A 17,223-nucleotide genomic window follows, 5' to 3' on the forward strand; every position below is an offset into this window, starting at 1 on the left:
TCCCAGGGGCCGGAACTCTGGCACGTGGCCATGCCTCGCCAAAAACACTTTATTCTGGGCAGTCATGTGTCCAGCTGAAAATTTGGGTTTTGTTAGTGAGGAAGAAAGGGAAGGTGGATGTTGGGCAATAACAAGCAGACTCTGACACAGAGCAGTAGTCACAGGAAGGACTTTACTCATAGAGAAGCCGCACAAAAGAAATGATCTCTTTTCTTAGTCTACATGTTGTGGTGTTTGGTCCAATGCCGGGAACTGCTGTAGCCATCTCGCTATAAGGCTGAGAATGAAGCAAACACCAAGGTTGGCAGAAAAGAGTTAAGGAAAGAACCTCAGCTCTTAAAGATCTTATCGTGACACAGAATCAACCTGAGGCCTTCCTGAACTCTGATCCTATTACTATGCAATAAACTATTAATTATTTGAAAATTAATTGATCTAGGTTTCTAGCCAGTTTTAGCTGTTTTACATTAGGTTTTGTTTTGTTTTTAAATTTCTGTCATAACAAATTACCACAAGTTTAGCTGTTTAAAACAACACCCATTTATTGTCTCGCAGTGTCTGTGGGTCGGAAGTCTGGGCATAGCATCACCTAACTGGCTTCTCTGTTTCACGTCTCACATGACAGAATTCAAAGTGTTGGGAAGACTGCATTCCTTTCTGGAGGCTCTGGAGAAGAATCTGTTTCTAAGCTCATTCAGATGGCTGGCCAAATTAAGTTCTGTACCCTTGCCCACAAGGGTACAGAGATCCCGTTTCCTTGATGGTTGTCCACAAGGGTGGGGGGAGTGGCCGTCACACTCAGCTTCTAGAGGCTGCCTGCATTCCTTGGCTCATGGCTCTCTTCCTCGTCTTCAAAGCCAACAATGGCAGATTGAGTCTTTCTCACGCTTCAAATCTCTCAGAACTCCCCTTCTGCCTCATCTCTTACTGACTCTTCTGCCTTCTAATTTTAAGGGCTCATGTGATCACATTGGGCCCACTGGGATAATTCAGGATAATGTCCCTATTTTAAGGTCAATTGATTAGAAAACAACTATGTCTCCAAAGTCCCTTCCCACCTGCCCCTATATTAGCATTTAATTGAATCACTAGAGGACAGGAATCTTGGTGGGTGGGGGGGAGGGGACATCTTTAGAATTTTGCCTCCCACAAGTTTCCTAGAGCCCAAAGCTTCCTGCTCAACATGTGCTCATGGCAGACCAGAAGAAAGGACTCATCTCCCCAGACTGCCTCATTCTCAGTGTTAAACTCAGAGGAACTGGCTCAGTGTTGCAAAGTAACAGAATTAAGACAGACCAATATGCATTAATGATAAGAACACTGAGAGACTGGCTAAAGAGGGCAGACTTTTCCCTTTTGCTATGCTATTCTGAATCTGGCCATTTTGCTAATTAGAGTTATAATGCTCCCCCATTTTCTCCTAACATGATGCTTTCCAGGTTGCAATCAGTTTTTGGTTTATTTCAAATCCAATCCCCTAATTCACACATTTTTCTCTGAGTGAGATAAAAATGGTTATTTAAGAGATATACATTATTGACTTCAAACCAGTTCCTGAAAATTTAGCTGCTTTTCTGGCAAGCCCTGTGTAAAAATGCCTGCCTAGAAAACACATGAGCAAGAACTAGTTAGACGTTAACTCTTATACAATGTTTTATGAAGAAAACTACCTTCAGTGAAACTATTTTGGCTAAAACACGTTTCTCAGACCCTGATTTGTACCTTATAAATCCATCCTCCAGGTTTGCTCTTAAACTTGACTTCTACCATTATCCACATTTAAACCTCAAAATTCTGGCCATGTAATGACATAGATAGTACAGGTAATGTTTTCCCCTTTGATAGAACACCTAAGAAACCAAGGTATGACGGGACTTGGCCCAGGTCTCATATAAAGTCAGTGGTGGGAACAGTGAAGTAATTACGTGCAGCAACATCTTTTAGGGGACCTTAGGTTTGAGCCATCCTTACTCCCCACCACACCCAGTGTTTGTGGATCTATTGCTCATTCAACTCTACAGTTCAGTAGATTGGACCTAACCACAATTTAACCACTCCAAGATCCAAAATAGTTTATCTCTGTCAGGATACAGCAGACAATAACCTGAGCTACAAAGACATCAGGTTTGGCATCGCACAGCCTTGGCTCAGGCTGGATAACAGTGCCTAGCAACTCTTCACTTTTTCCCCAGCACAGGGTTAAGAAACTAAATTGAGACAGAACAATGGCTGCCATAAATAAACAAAACGGCACAAACCGTTTCTGGGTGGCTGTCATCTTTAAATAAGAACTCTGAGCATTAGTGAGAATGGATATATTGGTAAGAAGGCTAGGGACCTGGAGAGACAGTTTCACATTGCACGTAACAGTGTCCTGGGATCAAAAATCAGTCCTGCTAACTATTACGCAGCTGTGTAGAAAAATACAGCCCCTTTATGTTTTCTGTAACTAATCTGGTTTTCCCTTTAAAATAACACCACTTAATCACAGGCTAATGGAGAAAAAAAAGAACGAAATATCCAAAGCAATTTTAACAATCATCAAGATTGAATCATTTGGACAGTCCCTTTAGAAAATGCCTGCGGTCTTCTTGGGATGACATATATGTCTCTGAGGTAGGCTTCTCTTCCCTTGTTACTCTTCCTAAGAAGATATCTGGGTAGATGGGAAGAGGATGCGACCTTCACATCTTCATGAAAGTCGGAAAGAGTCGGAGTCTGGGAGCATTGTCATCTGCCCCTTCTGCTCTGGGGGCGATAATCCTTTGTGACCCAGTTTGCCTGTTAACATTCATGAGTAAGTGTGCACTCACATGACCAGCTCTCCCACCCTAATCAGAGCCCAGAGAGCTCCCTGATGACTCATCGCCCCCTTGGCTTCCACTTGTGGGGTCCCTGACATCTATGTGCCATTTCCCTTACCAGCTGGGGCCCAGTTATACATACTAAGCCTCTGCTGCAAGGCCCTGTAGACCCACTGGCTGTCAGCTCAGTATCCACAACACGAGGGATGAGATAGGCTCAGGAACGCTGAGCGAGGTGGCCTCCTCCTTCCAGCTGTAGAGCACCATCTAGGATTTGTTAATGTGGCTGCAGCCTACATTGGTTTGCAACAGCTCTGTCCTCAGAGAGGAAATAGCTAGAACTCCCTTTTCCCTCTTCTTCTACCCACCTTCCCCCCGCCCCTTACACTCTGGTAACCACTAAACTGTTGTCTGTGTCTATGAGTTTTTCTTTATTCATCTTGTTCGTTTGTTGCTTTCAGTTTTATATCCCACATATGAGTGAAGTCTTATAGTTCTCAACTTTTTCTGTCTAACTTATTTTGCTTAGTATAATAATCTCACGATCCATCCATGGACTCTGGGTGGTGAGCACACAATGCAATATATAGATGATGTATTATAGAATTGTACACTTGAAACCTATATGATTTTACTAACCAATGTCACCCAATAAAGTTAAAAAGAAAAAAAGTTGAACTCTTGCTCTTTAACCTCTTTCTCTCTCTTCCTATCCCTATACTTATATCCCCTGCATTTTTTTTCTGTCCCTATCTAGACAGACTATGTTTATCAGTCAGGGTTATAGCAGAAAATAGATGGCACATTTGATATAAATTTAATAAATTTAATTATTTTCAAAGATATGACAAGGTTTAGAGCAGTGGCTTGCAGAATGTGAGACAGATCCTTTCAGACCAAACTATTTTCCCAATAATTCTAAGATGTCATTGGAGTTTTCCAGAGGCTCCATACCATGTAATATTTACAACAAAGGACATTACAAACAAAGTAAAAGGCAAAAAACAAAATGAGGGGAAAAGTTTGCAAAATATGTTAACAGGCAGAGATTAAAATGCAGAAATTACAAAGAATCCTCCAATTGGTAAGACAAACAACCCAACAGAAAATAGGCAAAGGCCACAAACAGGAAATTCACAAAGAGAAATATCAATATCAAAAAGGAAAGGAGCAAATTTAAACCCCACTAAGATTTATTTTATTATTACAGAGATTAGTAAAATATAAAATTGCTTGAGTGTCAGCTTTGGAATGGGTGTGGGGAACAGATACCACATTCGTGACCAATGGCTGTGTCAATTGTTACAGCCACTTAAGAGGTCAATTTGGCAATATCTATTTAAATGCACATAATATATATGACTCTGGAATTCCAAAACTTCTAGGCATCTTCCCACCCCCACCCCAAAACTCTGCACATAGATTAGCGTTTAAGGAATTGTACTGCAGCATTGTTAGAAATAGTAATAATGATTAGTAATAGCCAAAACAAGAAAAAAACTGAATGCCCTTCAACACAGGAATGATTATATAAACTGTGATTTATCCATGCTATGAAATTCTGTGCAGCAGACAAAAAGAAAGTGATAGATCGATAGGTTTACATGAGAAAGATCACTAAAACATCGTTGAGTCAAAAAGAGCAGGTTGTAAATTAATTATTTATCTTATGATAGCATATTGACATTTATAAAGAAATTTGCAAATAGAAATCAGGAGCCTATTTAAAAAATAATAAACCACAACACGTTTAGATTCATCTCCATAGTGGAATAATAGTTTGATATTAGGGAATTTATTAAAATAGTATGCCCTATTCATTGGTCAAATGAGATAAAATAATACTTAGAAGGCACATAATAAAATTCAACATCCTTTCCTAATTCAAAAATCTTATTCAAATAAAAAGAGACAATTAATTCCTTAATGTGACATAATATTGCATGCATAACCCCCAAAACCACCAATATGCTTCATACCAAAGCAATGGAGGTAATCCTCTATAAGAACAAGGCAACAATTCCCAATAAGGGCACAGCTACTTAAGTGTTCTGCAAAAGTGAGCCAATGCATTTCAAAACGCACATGAAATAAATGTGTAAATATTGGAAAGAATGGGGCAAATTTTTCATTATTTATAAATGATATCATCACTATGTACTTGAAAAATTGAAGGGAAAAAACATAAAAACAATGTAAAGGAGTAAATTACAAAATTAATCAAAACAATTTTCCTTTTCACACACACACAAAAAAATTACAAAATAGAAAAAAAAATTGTTAAAAATAACCAAAAAATGAAAATAAAGTGAACAAAATAAGATAAACCCAAGAGCTACATGAAGAAAGTTTTAAAACTCTATTGTAGGACTTGAAAGAAGACTTCAATAAATTTAAAACACCTGGGTGGGGAGATTCACTATCGAATATCAATCATTTCTACTTAAATGAATCCATCAACTCAGTACAATCCCAATCACAATACCAAGAATTTCATTTGGAAGATTAAACATGTTATAAGAATCAGAAAAATAAATCTGTAAAAGAAGTGTTTCAAAGGGAAATGAGTCCCTTCAAAAATCAAATTTTATTTTAAAGCTATAGTAATTTTAAAATTATAACACTGGTTCAGGAACAGACACAACCAATCAATGTTCAGAATGGAATCTAGAAATAAACCCAAATACCTACAAGAATTTAATTTTTCATAGGGTGATATTGGAAGACAAACAGTAAAAAAATCTTAGTTGAGATAAACAGCTGATCCTATGAAGAAAAACATAACAAAGATGGATCCCTACCTCATTCCTTCCATCAAAGTAAATTTCATGTAGCTCAACTATTAAGCCAACGCTAAAATAATTAACAATATCAGCAAATTCAGCATATTAAAAAAATATCAAAGTGTATCAAACATCATTTTATAAAATGCAGGCATTTTTGTCAGTTTTGTTCACTAAGGTATGATGCCTGTGAACACACAGTAGTTGTACAATAAATATTTGTTGGAATGCATAAATCGTTGATAAAAATATTGAGATAAAAATTATATAAGAAACTATGAATAATGTTTTATAATCTTTGATTTAGGAAGGTCTTTCTCATTATTATAGGAAGTCCAGAAACCAGAGGGGGAAAAATACATTAATAAGCCTGGTGAAATGAAAATTAAACTTCTCCATTCCACAAAAATTCGCTTATATGAAACACATATAGGAAAGGCAAGACAACCTTTTTACTATTCAAAAAGTTATTTACTAATCAATACTAAAACACCAACAACCCAACAGAAAATTAGCAGCAAGTAGTAAATAAAGCTTTATACACAGATAAATGAGTACAGATGCTTAACAACTTTATCAATAAGTATGTAAATACAACATTATTAAACACCACATTTTCTAACCTATAATATTGGAGAAAAGATAAATTAAATGGATTATATCCAGTGTTCATGTGTTGCTTTTTAAAAAAGGAACTCTCATGCACTGTCATGACATATATTTGGCAATATATGTCAAAATGCTGAAAATGCTTACCATTTGATCCAATAAGTTTTGATTCACAACCTCCGGCATTCATCGGGTGAAGTTCGAAACTGGCCCCCTTGGGCAGGTATAATAAACAAGGGAATTTACATAAGAGGTTTGCATCCGGGCTGCTACAAGACAAGTAGATCTCTGCGCCTGCCCACTAGAGTCTGCTAAGTTTGTAACGGTCTTTCTCTCTCAAGGCTATCTCCTTGGAACGGCTGCTAGTGTGGGGATACTAGGCACAAAACATTACAAGGATGGAGAGGGGTCAAGCTCTCCAGTCAACCAAGGTCTTCTTGATGACTTCCTCCAGTAGTAAGTTTTTCTAAGAACTTCTCCCACAGATAGACTGTCATAAATCTTCAAAGGTGTCTATTCATTATAACATGTTTATAATAGTAAAATTTGAAGACAGCTAAATATCCATCAGTAGGAGTCTAGTTAAACAGCAATGCATAAAAACAAGGGAATGCCACATAGCCATTAAAATGAAATCTGAAAGATAAGAAAAATTAGTATACCTTTAAAAAAAATTTTTAAATCACAAAACAACACAAAAATGCCATTGTTTGTCTTTAAAAGTGTGTAAGCAAGTATATGTACACCCCATGTGTGTACTTAGGGCATCTGGAAGGAAACATACATAATTCTTAATGGCAATTTCTGGTATGTGGCACAGAGGGTTTCTCACATCACACAATTTTGAACTGTCAGATCTCTACAACCATTTGTTAGCTTTATAATAAAAACCTTTCACAAACTGATTAAAATGTTAAGAAAATGTGGAAAGCCTTAATATTTTTAACAATAAAGAGTGAATTTAATATAAGACACAACAGATATTAATATTAATTAATATCAACTATATATTGATACAGGACATAATGTAGTGGGCATTAGAAGCCTTGGCACTATAAGACCCATATTGAAATTCCGCTTTATCCCTTACTCTCAATAACTTATCAAACCCATATTTACTGAGATACTAGTACCTCTGTGCTACTAGAATTCTAGCAACTACCATGTTTCCCTGAAAATAAGACCTAGCCGGACCATCAGCTCTAATGCTTCTTTTGGAGCAAAAATTAATATAAGACCAGGCATTATATTACATTATATTACATTATATAAGACCCAGTCTTATATTATAATAAAACAAGACCGGGTCTTATATTAATTTTTGCTGCAAAAGATGCATTAGAGCTGATGGTCCGGCTAGGTCTTATTTTCGCGGAAACAAAGTAGTGAGACAGAACAGAGCTTTCCATTATGGAGCCGACAATCCCATTTACTAGTTGTATCACTTAACCTATCTGGGATGCAGTTTCCCCATCATTCAAATGGGGGTAGCAATGCCCACTCTCAGACTATTGTGACAATTAGATGAGTTAATGCATGTGAAAGTATCTAGCTCGTACCTAGAACATAATAAGCACTCAGGAAACCTTTGCTGAATGTGAAGTATTTGCAGTCACAGCTGATGTCACTAGCCTGGGTTTTTAGTGAAAATAGAAAGAACAAAAGTATCTTTGCTTGAAAAATAAATGATAGATAAACAGATACTATCTTACTCACCTCAGCCTGCTATAACAAAACATCATAGACTGGGTGGGTTAAACGACAGACATTTATTTTTCATAGTTCTGAAGATTGGGAAGTCCAAGATCAAGGTGTTGGCAGATTCTATTCCTGACAAGAGCTTTCTTCCTAGCTTGCAGATGGCCACCTTCTGGCTGTGTCCTCACAAGGGGGAGGGAAAGAAGGGATGGATAGAGGGAGGGAAGGACGGAAAGAGGGAGAGAAGAAGGGAGAGGGGGAGAGAGACAGAGCGAGAGAGAGACAGAGAGAGAGAGAGAGAGAGACGCCATGCTAGCGCTCTGGTCTCCCTCTTCTTGTAAGGTCACTAATCCCATCACTAAGGTCTCACCCTCAAGACCTCATCTAACCCTAATTACCTCTAAAGGCTTACCGCCAAATCCCATCACAGAGGTTAGGGTTTCAACATATGAACTTGGAGGACACAAACAGATACCAATATTCATTACAAGAGAGGATAATAAGAAGAGGATATTTCTTCTTCCTGAGAATCATCCAAAACAGGTAAATAATGTTTTATTTGAGTGAATGTGTCAGTGATCCTGTAAACAAATAATAGTTTTGAGATGACAAACTGGCATATGTCATCACAAAAAAGGTTCTTGGGATGTGTTTGGATTTGCTACTTAGGCTCACATCCTGGAATTCCCAGCTTAAATCTACAAACAAAAGATGACAGAATTGGTATTATGTAATTTTGTTCCAATATTGACTAACCTGACTTTGGTTTTAATACACTTATTTTAAATGTATTTTAACAATCTTTGTTTGTGAGACTGTGCAAACGATTTTGAAGCAACTATTTTTCATTGATATGCTCAACTAAATTAAGTTTACAATGAAAAGATATGAAATCAATAAGAAAGAGGTCAAGGGAAAGAGAGAATGAATAATACTTATGTTGAACCAACTGAGAACAATAAAGATAATTGCTCTTCTACCAATAGAACTTTTATGTGTAATGATTGAAAAGGCATTTCAGTTTGGAAATCACTTGGTCAACTTGAATTAGAAGTGACTCTGCTATTTTACTCTAGTAGATATAGCGAAGAAGAACTGAATTTATTTCGGCCAAGGCATATTGTTTATTTAGTGTTTTGGGATTATTCCTGTGATTTATTCTCTCTGGTAGTAAAGTGAACTAAGAATATTAAGTGACATAAGTAACTTCTAAGGCAATAACTTCAAACTTATAAAAGCAATAAAAGGACCCAATAAATCAATTCAGTGCACGCATTGTAAGTACTTCCAAACTACAGAGACTGTCCTAGATGCTAAATAGACACAAAGATGAGTCATGCCTGATTTTTGCCCTTTGTAGCGCACGTATTCTAGAAAGGGAGCTATGACACATGCATAATAACTATTAAATAATAAAGAATGATTTATTTTATTTCAGAGAACGAAAAGATGCTTGAGGGGTAAATAGAGGAGAAAGAACTTTTGGTTGATGGATAGGGTGGGTGATGTAAGTCAAGAAGTTTCTGCAACCAATGTGGCATTGGAGATAAGTTTTTAGAAGTTGATAAGATTTAGTTTGACAGGTGGAGATGAGGAGCAGAAATGCAAAATGGAAGGAAGTGCATAATTAAAAGTACAATGGTAGAAAAGCAAGATGCACAAGAATCAGTAAATGGTCTAGTTTGCCCAGCTTGTTTTGTCAAATATTGGGGAGAGCTCTATATTACATAGGAGCAGGATATCACCATACGTCATTTATACAGTGTGTTGGACTTTGAGCAATGGAGAGTCACTAAAAAAAAAAAAAAAAAAAAAACTTGGCATAGATGTGACATGGTTAGAGTTGTGCTTTAGAGGGATTACTTGTAATGGACAAGGACAACACTGGAAGCTGGGAGAACAGGTATGGATTAGAGTGGCAAGGGGACAAGTAACCAGGGCCTTAGAGCCTTGGTCTAAGGTTGTGGCAACAAGGAAGAGATTTTGAAACCCAAGGGCAAGTGACACACAGGAGGAAAGGTAACACATGTTCAGATCTTGTTTTATTCTAGATGCTTGGTGCATGAGCTTTTGTGCTTCTCACAAAAATTCTAGGAGGTAAGTAATATCCTCCTTACCTGAGGCTAAAAGAGATTAAATAACTGTCTGTTTTAAATAACTGTGTGTCTGATTCGAAAGTGCGTATTTTTTCTACTTTACCTTTCTGCCGTCTTGAGTAAAATTGACAGGACTTGCTAGGGGATTGATGTGGGAGCACAAGAGAGAGAAATGAGTAAAAGATGGCTCCCTGGCTTTGACCAGGAGTGACTGAGACTAGGAGGATAGTCTAGTTTTAGACACTTTGAGTTTGAATCAGTTCTAAAGTGTTGTCAAAATTTACCTTACCTAATTTTTGTCACCCACTATCCCTTGTTAACTCACTCAGAGTAGCCTTTCATCTCTGCTCTTCCACCCAAACCAACGACTGCTGCATTATTAAGTCCAAAGGCCAATTCTCTCCTCTCCTCTTAAAATACCAGCAGCATTTGACATAACTATGTTCCCTCTCCTCCCTGATAATGTTTTGTGGGGATTTTGTTGTTGTTTTTTGTTTTCTCTCTAACACTGTGCTTGCTCTCTTGCCTTTCCTCCTACATCATAGATAAACTTCTTAGTCTTCTTACTGGTCCTTCCTCTTCTCCCAACACCTGTAATGTTGGGGTGCCCCAGAGCTCAGTCTTCAGTCCTTTTGTCTTTTCCATCCATGCCTGTCCTCTTGGTGATCTCCTCCAGAATCATGGCTTTGAATACCATCTATCTGCCACCAATGGTCACATTTATATTTCCATCCCAATATCACTCCTAAATAACAGACTCTTATAATCCAACATTCTCTCCAACATCTCTACTTGATCATCACATAGATGCCTCAAACTTAATGTGCCCAAATTTGATCTCCCGATCTTCTCCATCAAACCCGTTCTACCTGCAGCCTTCCCGATTTCAATCGATAGCAACTCCATCCTTCCAGCTGGTCAGGTTAAACATATCTAATACATCAGGAAATTCTAATGGCTCTATCTTCTAAATATATCCACGAGCTGCCCACCTCTCATCACCTCTACTGCTACCATTCTGGCACAAGCCACTATCATGTCTTGTCCAGGTTATTACTATTGCTTTATAACTGGTCTCTCGGTGCTACCCTTACCACCCTGTAGCCTATGAATGATCCTTTAAACATGTAAAATACATTGTATCATTCTTCTGTTCAAAACTCTCCAATAGCTCTCCGTTTCACTAAGGATAAATGCCAGAGTCTTTACAAAGTCTTTACTGTGCAATCTGATTTCTTATTTTCTTTCTGACCTCTGCTACCACTATTTCTCGAATAAACCAGGCCCACTTATGCTTGAATATCTTTGCAATGGCTATGCTGCTGTCTAAAATGCATTTCTCCTGGATGAAGTCCCTTATATTCTTTAAGACTTTTACAAGTACTTTTCTTCCCAGCCTGGCCAACCCTGATCACCCTATAGAAAAGTGCAACCCGCACTCCCACCACCACTCGTGCTAACAGCACTCTTTAGTCCCTTTATCCTGTTCTGTCTTTTCTTTTTCACAGGGCTTCGCATATACAATCAAATTTTTTGTATTTTTTATGTTTATGGTTTCTTGTATGTCTTCTGCCACTAAAAAGTAAGGTCCATGAGGGTAACTTTGTTTTATTCGCCGATGCACCCCAAGCACCTAGCACATTGCCTAGTACTTAGTAGGCACTCAGTAAATATCCACTGAATAAATGAGATGTTTAGCAAACAGAAATTTCATTCAAGAAATATTTAGTGAGTATTTAGTACATTAAAGATTCTGAATAGATCTAGAGCTTAGGAAAAATGTTAAAGATATATTTGAAAGTCGTCAGAATTATTCTAGTAGCTAAAATTGTGGAAACGTATATATTACCAGGGGAAATTCATGAAGGGAAAGAATGGCAACCACAGGTGAATCTTGTGTGTAGACTAAAAGAGAGATGCCAGCAAAGGATAGATGGAAAAATCAGAATCATGAGCGTGCTACTTCACAGAAAGAAGACGTTTTCAGGAAGAAAGGGGTGTTCAACTGTGTCAATTACTACAAAGAGGAGAAAAAAGACCGCAAATTGGTTTCTGGATTTGGAAGCTATGTTTCAAAAGTTATTATAACCTTCAAAAGAACAGTTATTAAAGCAACAATGCATAAAAAGTTATATAATGCCCAGTTATAAAAATAGTACAGTGGAACCAAGAAAATATTTCAGTTGTTACACTAGTGAGAAAGCCAAGAAACGCTTTATGGTATAAGCAATATTTATTAAATATTAAGCAATCCAAAATTTTAAAATATTTGTACTTCACAACTTTTTCATTTAAGTAGTAGTAAAAAGCAGACAGCAGGCAGCACTTGGATTTGGAAAAACCGGAATTTGAGTCCAGATTCTACCACTTTCTAGCTTATGACTTTGGGCAGCTCACTTCAACTCTCTGAGTCTCAGTTTTCTCCTCTGTCAAATAGATTTAATAATATTTGCCTTATCTACCTCACAGGATTATTGGGGAGAATAAATGAGATAATGTAAGAGGATGAGTAAACTATAAATATCTTCATTCCAATATCATCCACACGCCACTTGCTATGATAAGAGAACCCAGGTCTTCAGCTCAGCTATGGTTTGACCAGGACATCAGGCATTACAGACACCCATTGTCTCATTTATAAAATAAAAACGCCAATACCTGTGTTGTTTATGTCATTTGATTCTTCTAGGGATCTAATGAGCTGCTGTATAAAAGTGCCTTGCAAAAGTTAAAGTACTATGTATTTGTAAAGAAATATCTACAGATTCTCTGTGTTTAAACTCTGAGAACAGTGGTTCTCAAACTTAAGTGTGCATAAGAATCACCTGGGGAGCTTGGTAAAATTACAGACTCCAGAGATCCATCCCCAGAAATTCCCAGTCAGTGATCTAGGAACTAGGGAGAACTAGGGTATTAGCAGTCTACATTTGGAACAAGCTCCCAAAATGATTTTGTTGCACAGTCTACATGTCATATGGCAGAGAGTGGCAAGACTAGGAGTGTTGCAGAGGTGTAAGAAAGATGGATGGAAAGAGAGGTAGGAAGAAGGGGGGGACCTCTTCATTCTTGCTGGTAGAGGCCTGAAGGTATGGGAAGGGGTGGGCTTATTCTGAGTCCCTGGGTCTCCCTCTTGACCTGTGCTGGGGAGATTTGGTCCTTTTCTCCAAACAAGAAAGCTCTCGAAGCTCTTTTTCTAAATGCAAGAGTTTGGTCAGATAGTGGACAGCTAATACCACTGATCATTTTATAAATTCACAATCAGAGTAGGTACTTGAACATTGATAAACAAATTAATATCATGGAATATGGAATAGTTTTATATCAAATGTTAGCCTCTCCCAGTCCTTGATGCCAAAATTACTATGAAAATGGATGGTCAGTATGCAAACAAGCACATGATTCTTTCCTGCTTGGGGTAAGGATAATGTCTCTCCCAGGTCTCCCTCTGCTGTATCTCAGCCTTTTGCTTCATAGGTGCCCGACACTTCAGTTCAAAAGTAGCTGGCCATCTTCCTCCTTCGCTGATCGATTTCATACAGCTGAGACCTGACCTGGCAGTAATTGCGGTTTTCACCTACACAAATCCCCTTTCTGCCATTAAGGTGTATCATGTTTGTAACTGCAGAACAGGACCTTTCCCATAATTAATCTGCAACCACGTTATAGCTCCAGATAGCAACTCAAAGACCACGTTGATGGTTGCTAAACTAAAAACTATGAGTGAAACAAACCAATATGGAGTTAAAAATTGAGGTCATACTCCCTTGCACTGAAGCATTGCTCAATGGTAAAATCTTTCAAATAATTTTTATCTCCTTTGAAAACTTTCCTGTGTTTATTTACTGTAGATGATCAAAACGATTGAAATTCATTTCAGGGAAGCTAAATAAGCCATATATGTTTCTCAAAATATATAAATTCCACAGACTTTCACTCTAAAACCTTCAAGTTCCACAGTTTAACTTTGTGTGGTAGTTTCTCCTTGAAAAATAATCCCAAGAGTTTTATTGTACTTTTATACTTCACTGTTTTTTCTGCAATACTACTTCACATCCATGTTTTATCATTTGAAACAGGAACTTTCCTATCTAAAGGAGCATGTGTAGCATTTTATTTTCTTTTACTGAAGATCTATACATGGGGGCTCTACTTTTTAGGGCATAATGAAAGAATGTTCAAGTATATAATTCAAGAGTAAACGTGCCAGATAATAATTTCAATGGTGATAATCATCATTCTTTTCTCCAAATCCGTGCACCACAGCTGCGTGTTACAACGGGATGGAGGAGGGCAGTTAAACAAACAATAATACATCAACCAGTGAAATTCAGTATTTTCATACAAATCACAAATCTGTAAGTTATGCTAATATTGTAAATGGAAATATGTCTACAAAATGGTGTTCATTTTCAAAGTAACTGTAAAATATAACGTACATGCTGTTTAAAATTATTACAGTTTCTTTAGAGTCTGCTTTCTTCAAAAAAGTATTTGGTCACTTTCAAAGACCTATAACACATAACATGAAAATATAAATTAGAAGAAATTTAAAAAGATAAAGGAAATGAAGTATAACTATGGAAAACATTTATATTTAAGCTGATGAAATTCAGAAGTTAATTTAGTGAAATAAAGTGTTATGTTCCCTGAGTTGTTTTTTTTCTGTAAAGTCAAGTGCATAACAAAATATTTTTTAGTGACAGTTCGTGGAAAATGCCCAAAATAGCCTCACGAAGCAAACTCTCTGAGACAGAAGATTCTGAGCTCATAAGCCTAGTGTTTCTGAAGTATATTATTTGAACATGAGAAGACTAAGGACATTTTTGGAAGTATAATTCTTTGGGCTGTTGTCCCTTCTTTTGGAATATAAACTCCATCAATCTAGTCAACAAACATGAGAACCCAACACATATAACACACGATTCCCATCTCCCTCTCTCTGAAAAAAAAGAAATGCCCTTAATGATGATTAGTGTCCGCTTTACACTTTGGGGATAATTATTTCCCCTTTGCTGAACCAAGCTTTTCCTTATTCTAACAAAGCACAGCACATTTAAAGGTAAATTATAATTGCCTGAGAAAATCACATTAAGGGCTAAATTTATCTGAATAACCTAAAACAACTAATGGGAGATAAATGTTTCTAGCTCTTAAGCACTAGGATTCTCAATACCTCAGCAAAGTAAAAGTTTCCAGAGAAGTGAGACTAAACTATCTATCACCACAATCATGGCATGTATTTCTTACTAAGTGCATTTTAGTTAAATTAAGTATAGAAGAAAATGACAAAGCTTCTAACATATTTAACTATCTATAAGATGACTAAGTCCTCTTCGGTTTGTTTCTTGCCTTTGATAACTGAGCATCATTTTCCTTTGAAAAAGTCAGTTTGGCTCCTGGGAGGCCTGAGGAGAGCACAAAGGCCTAGGAGAAAGTTCAGCATTTTTCATGTAAGTCTTTCTGACAGCAGAGAAGCAACAAAGAAAGAAGAGCAGCAGTGGCTGAAGCTCCAAACAAGGACTTCAGAGAGCAAATCCAACAGGAAAGGGAGAATGGGCAGGTATGGCCCAGTTCAGCCAGAGGTCAACTGGCCTCAAGTGCAGTGGTCCAATTTGCCTGACAATATGATCACCAACCAGCATCCTTTGCACTTCATTTCTGGATCACAGACACCACAGAAGACTTAATCCACTGATACCAATCTCAGGCATCTCCCTGAAATCCAACATGTTAATCATTTTTATCTACTTGAGTTCCCTGCACTTCTTCAACGGTAGACTATCACTGTTTTCTTTTTCTTTGTTCCTTTGTCTTTGAGTGGTTTTGTTTCTTTCTCTGACATCAGGATTCTCACTCATTCTGTCCATGACATTTTAAATATATGGTCTCTGCTATATTTAATAGGAAAAATGCTTGTGAGAGATCCATGGTTTAATTTCTAGCCTCTGTCTTAAAGGGCAGGTTGAATTCATTATTCTTGCTCTAAAGTTTATCATTTAAAAAAATTCTGTTAAGAATTGAAGCTATGGGTAGCAGGGACCAGGACGGCAGGGACCATGTCCATTTTGTTTACCACGGTACAGACATCACTTAGCAGGGTGTTGATAAAACAGTGGCTCAGCATTTAGATTCTTGAGCCAGGCTGCCTGCTTCAAAGACTACGTTTACCACTATGAGCTCTGCAATCTTTGGACAAGTTAGTGAACCTCTCCGGGGATCAGCTGCCTCCTTAACAAAATTGTAATTATAATGATAAAAGTATCTGTCTTAAAGAACTGTTGGAAAGACTGAATGAGGTAATCCATGTAAAGCATTTATCATCATTTAGCCTGTGACAAATATATAATAAATGTTTAATAAGTATAATAAATACTCATAATATGATGACTATTGACTAAGTATTTAAATGTGTTTGAATCGGGCTATTTGGTCTTTTTCTGTTGCAAATAAACTAGGTTGATATTGTAAATATACCTTAATGTGAACTAATTGATTTATTACATTTCCATTACTGCATTATATTGGGTTTTTGTACATATAGTTCAATTCTCTTTTCATTTATCTTTATTAAACTGAAGAATACAAAACACTGACATGAGCTTCTTTTCCTGGTTATTATTTTGCTATTTTCTATGGTTGCATAATGCATGATGCGTCAGGAAGATAAAGTTTATGCTCATGACATTGATTCATGAGTTCTTACCTTTACTTTGAACTGTTTTCTATTTCTTTGGGATGATTTTAAGTATTTCATCTATGAAAAGTTTCTCCTCTTGAATAAAATTGAATTCACATTTTGGATTATTTTAAAGCCGCAAATATTATATCTTAAGTGTTTCTCTTCTTTTTCTTTTTTTTCCTTTCTGTTTTTTAAATTCACCTCTACGAGAAACTACCTTGTAAGTAGTGAGTGGAGGCCTTGGAGAGATAGTTTCACCCTCTGGCTCTTTCCTTACTATATTTGGTCTTAAGGGCTGGTTTCTTTCTCCTAGTGCCTATACCATACTGGCCTCTTTTAGGCTATTTACTGATTTTTTAAAATGTTTTCTGGGTATCTTCAATATTTGTTGCAACAAAAACTAATATTCCCATATATTTCCTTACATTTGATAAAATTAAAGGTTCTCATGAGGGGCGTAACAAATTTGTTTATATTGTTGTCAGTAATCTAGACCCTGAGGCATTCTCGCTTTTCCTTTCATTTCACTATCTTTCCTGTTATTACGCGTTTGT

The sequence above is a fragment of the Rhinolophus ferrumequinum genome, chromosome 7 (assembly GCF_004115265.2).
Source record: "Rhinolophus ferrumequinum isolate MPI-CBG mRhiFer1 chromosome 7, mRhiFer1_v1.p, whole genome shotgun sequence".
Lineage (NCBI taxonomy): Eukaryota > Metazoa > Chordata > Mammalia > Chiroptera > Rhinolophidae > Rhinolophus > Rhinolophus ferrumequinum.